The sequence below is a fragment of the Myotis davidii genome, unplaced genomic scaffold, assembly GCF_000327345.1.
Source record: "Myotis davidii unplaced genomic scaffold, ASM32734v1 scaffold44, whole genome shotgun sequence".
NCBI classification, from domain to species: Eukaryota; Metazoa; Chordata; class Mammalia; order Chiroptera; family Vespertilionidae; genus Myotis; species Myotis davidii.
The window spans coordinates 6,177,125-6,181,796 of record NW_006299705.1 but is presented as its reverse complement, the minus strand read 5'-3'; the positions used below and the strand labels follow the sequence as shown (position 1 = coordinate 6,181,796).

Here is a 4,672-nt window from a genome sequence, read left to right as displayed (position 1 = left end):
TGATTTTCCTTTTAGAAAGAGGTAAACCATTCAAAATCCAAGTACAGTGGGGCCTTGACTTACAAGTTTAATTCGTTCCGAGACCAAGCTCGTTAAGAAGCTCGTTAACTCAAATTACTCTGTGAACTCAAAGCAAAAAATCAGCTGAGAGACAGCTGGTATCTCAAAAAACTCGTTAGACGGGACATTCGTAAGTCAAGGCCCCCACTGTACTGGTTGAATCCCAGCACTTCAAGGTTGTAGTCAACGATGCTCACTTATTGCAGTACAATCACAGGGTGGAAAATCTCAGGGAAATCAATGTATTGGGAATTCCTGGTGACATCAGTCTCAACAGTGTTTCACACACTATGATATAATCTTCTTTATTTTAAATATATGCTTATTGATTTTCTTTACAGAGAGGAAGGGGGAGGGATAGAGAGCTAGAAACATCATTGAGAAACATCGATCAGCTGCCTCCTGCACGCCCCCCACTGGGGATGTGCCTGCAACCAAGGTACATGCCCTTGACCGGAATCCAACCTGGGACCCTTGAGTCCGCAGACCGAAGTTCTATCCACCGAGCCAAACCGGTTTTGGCACTGTGATATAATTAAATGTTGGCAGTAAATTCACATGAAAGAAAAAAACAACTTGTTACCCAAGCAAAACATGTCTGGTGTGTATTCATTCATTCATCAATGATTTTTTTAATATATTTTACTGATTTTTTACAGAGAGGAAGGGAGAGGGATAGAGAGTTAGAAACATCAATGAGAGAGAGAAACTTCGATCCGCTGCCTCCTGCACACCCCCTACTGGGGATGTGCCCGCAACCAAGGTACATGCCCTTGACCGAATCGAACCTGGAACCTTTCAATCCGCAGGCCGATGCTCTATCCACTGAGCCAAACCGGTTAGGGCAAGCATTTTTAAGTACCTAGTATATGCTAGCTACTATGATAGGTGCTGGGGACACAAAAATCACTAGATATAGCTTCTACCATCAGCCATCCCTTCTCAGTTTTTTCACAGGAAGCTTTTTATCCAAACCTTCCTTAATATTGCTTTCTCTCTGCTGTTTTACCTTGGATTCTCCTTCACTTTCACTTTACATTACCTTTCTCCCCAAACTCCACATCTGTCCTCCTCAGGCTACCATGCTCACTCTGGCAGAGTAGTCAGCCAAACTAGTTTCTACCCCCTAAGAAAATCACACTCTCTCACACCTCCATCTGCCTTACCCAACTCCTCCAGGCACCAGTTACTCCATAAGACCTTAATAATTGGCACTTTCATTGTAATTGTTTACTTCCCTGACTATCACCCCTTGGACTATAAGAATGTGGAGGGTAGGGATCTTATTCATTTTTATATCTTCACCATCTAGCAATGAACTTGGCACACAGTAAGCACCCCATCAATATTTTTAAGGATGAATGAATGAATGCTGATGTACAACTCAGAGAATGTACAGGTTGAGAATCTACTGGAAATATCTATGAATATAGATGTTTTATAGGGACAGGAAAGGGATAATCAATTCAAATGTACTGATAGCTATCTAAATTAAAAAATAAACTTGAAGGACGAATAAAATACCTTAATTAGAAAAGTGAGCTATTATGAAAAAATGGCAAGTGACCCATTCTCAGGCCATTTCTAGACCTCATATTCATCATTTGTATTTCTCTAAACTCTGGTTCAGATTTTCTTTTTCATTCAAGCAATGGTCCCATTTATGGTGAATTTATCTAAAACGCATACAGAATCACAATGACAAGGTAAATGCGACATAGATTGCCCCTACACATTTCCCTAACTTATGTCATTGCCCCTCCACCTTCAAATTGTTGCCACATCCACAAGCACATTATTACTACATCTGAATGGTTTCTGTTAAATTAACACACAATTTTTAACTCAAATATCAACTTAAGATTTTTCTATGCCATACAAATTAATGAAATCACAGATTTGATTCCTAATTGTACGTTTTTAGTACACATTAAAGTAAATATTTAACTATGAAAGTAAAAATGTGTTTATTTGTGAACCAGTTAGAATTTACCAGGTAAGTAAACCAGGTGCAACTCGGCTCTACCTGTATAACCCACCTACAAACAGTCCCTGCTCCGGAGCCATTCCTCTTTCCAATCAGAACTCTGCACATGATGTGTGCCCCTATCTCAGCTCTGAATTTACTTGGTGTTAAGTGTCCAAATAATTTTGATTTTTAGCTTTAATACCCAATTTCTTTTGTAAGAAGCAAGAAAGGAGAAACTTCATAGGAAGGTAGTATACCTTCATCATCATGACAGCATCCTGAAGCTTACATTTAATTCCAAAACTATTTATTAAAGTTGCTAAAAATTTTTTTCTTGCAAAAATATTTCAACAGTAGTAGTGGAAATTTCAAGAAAGAAAAGCTGAATTACCCATAATATCACCATAATGGTCTTTTTAAAGGAGCCTTTGCTAGCATGGGTGGGGGTCTGGACCACATTTGTTTTCTGTAATGTTTCTCTGTATATATTCTCAAGACAAACAGAAACCTCCTGCACATCTCCCACTGGGGATGTGCCCGCAACCCAGGTACATGCCCTTGACCGGAACCAAACCTGGGACCTTTCAGTCCGCAGTCCGACGTTCTATCCACCGAGCCAAACCGGTTTTGGCACTGTGATATAATCTTAAAGGGACAGATACTCTTTTAAAAAAATGAAAGAAATTTTTTAAAAAAGAATAAAAGCTTATAGAGCTCAAAAAAAATGAAAATGAATGTAAACCTTATAGAAACACATTTAAATAAACATATTTAACGTAAGAAAAACTGATAGTTTATCGTTATTTAGAAATAAAAAATCTACCTTAGTACAAACTTTGACTAATAGTTATTCTAAATTACCCTATGTCAAATTACCATATAACAAATGAGGTTTCAGCAGCCATTAAATTCAATACACAGAATATACAAAATCCTTTGGAGACCTCTTGTGGTAAAAGTTAAGAATACACACACACACACACACACACAGTATGTACTGTAAAATGTATGTTCCATAATTCCAAGCCATTCTGCTTCCTTTTATCGAATAGCTTTATTATTTCTTCAGTATTAGTAAAATATCAACCAATGACTGAAAGAAATTGTGCCATTTTTATCTTCAGGTTTACAGCAGCAGAAAAAGAGATTCTGAGACAGAATCTTCCTATCATTATTTAAAACAGACAAGAAGATACCACCAAAAACAAAACAACTTTTCTCAAAAAGTAAATGCTATATTGTTTACTGGTTATGGAACAGAATGTTGGCAAGGTATGTTGTTCATACCTACTATTAAAAACATTCTTATCCCTTCGCTGATTTTTCTTTTCTTTTCTTTGGTAATATGGCTGTGATTTGTATCTCAGGTAGATAAAAGCTAAGTTTTATGGATCCACTAGCAATTAGGGGGGAAATTAAGGTAAGACCACACCTCACACAGTTAAGTAAAATAAAGAAACGTGAATTAAAAGCAATATGAATGCTAAAATTAAATTCTAAAAGAAAAATAAATTGACTAAAATAAAATTTAGATGATTACTGAAGTATTTTCAGAATGCCAAGAGATCTAAGTGTAAAAATAATGTAATGCTATCATAACCATAAAGGACTTAATTGATCCAGTCTACTAAAAACACATAGAAATAGTGAATTAAGAGGACAACATGACCTCCCCAGAAGCCACACCCAGAGCAAGCCAGCGAGTGCCAAGGGGCAGGAAAACTGGCACAGTTTTTCACTTAATGATGCCATATCTGGGTCTGGGAACCCCAACCCTCAAGGTTGGCCCGGTCCATGGGGAAACCAACCTGCTTGGGCAGGAGGCTACCCGGGGCCGCCTGTCCTGGGGCTTACCCTGGACAGACACCTATCGCAGCCCCGGGAAACTACCCCAGACAGGCACCTCCTGGCGCCCACCCTGGTCGTACAGCAACTGCTTATCCCGGACCAAATGCACCAGGAGCCTACCCCGGACAACCAAGTGGGTCTGGACTCTGTGATAACCAGAGAAATACAAATTAAAACAAGACAAAGGCAGCCATGAAATTTGGAAAACCCACATATGGCACCCAAAGTATCTTTAGTATGCCAAATGGCTTTTAAATCTCATTTGATGAATAAACATTGAAGAATATCACCAGGCAATGCTGTCTGTCAGCCAAATAATTCAGTTCTGGCTGTCTTTGTAGAATGTTTTGATATTTTATTAAATTTTGCTTTTATTGTTTTATAAAAATAAGTAGAAATCAGAAATGAAAGTGTTGACTCAATTGATCCTTGATCAACATGGGTTTGGAGTGCACAGGTCCTCTTTCATTTATTTATTCATTCATTCATTCATTTATTTATTTTATTTTGCACAGGTCCCCTTATATATAGATTTTTTTCAATGAATAGAGTCAGCCTCCATATCAGTAGGTTTTACAACCGTGGATTCAACCAACTGAGGATCAAACATGGTATTTTCAATCCACAGCTGGAATCTGAGGATGCAGAGGGCCAACTGTATGCATTGTTTTGCACCATTTTATATAAGGGACTTGAGCATGCGTAGTTTTTGGTAACCATGTGGGGTCCTGAAACCAATCCCTCCCAGATTCAGAAACTTAACCAACTTGTTAAGTTTTAGGGTATCAAAAGTTA

At 38.1% G+C, this 4,672-nt stretch overlaps 1 protein-coding gene and 1 pseudogene across 1 annotated transcript in view; one reads left to right on the top strand and one right to left on the bottom strand.

The window, feature by feature from the left end:
- Positions 1–4,672, bottom strand: part of MSH3 (mutS homolog 3) — a gene marked incomplete at its 5' end in the record, with an annotated part of 124,600 nt that overhangs the window by 100,545 nt on the left and 19,383 nt on the right. The gene's annotated exons all lie outside the window — the stretch shown is intronic.
- Positions 2,022–4,672, top strand: part of LOC107184933 — a 6,142-nt pseudogene continuing 3,491 nt past the window's right edge.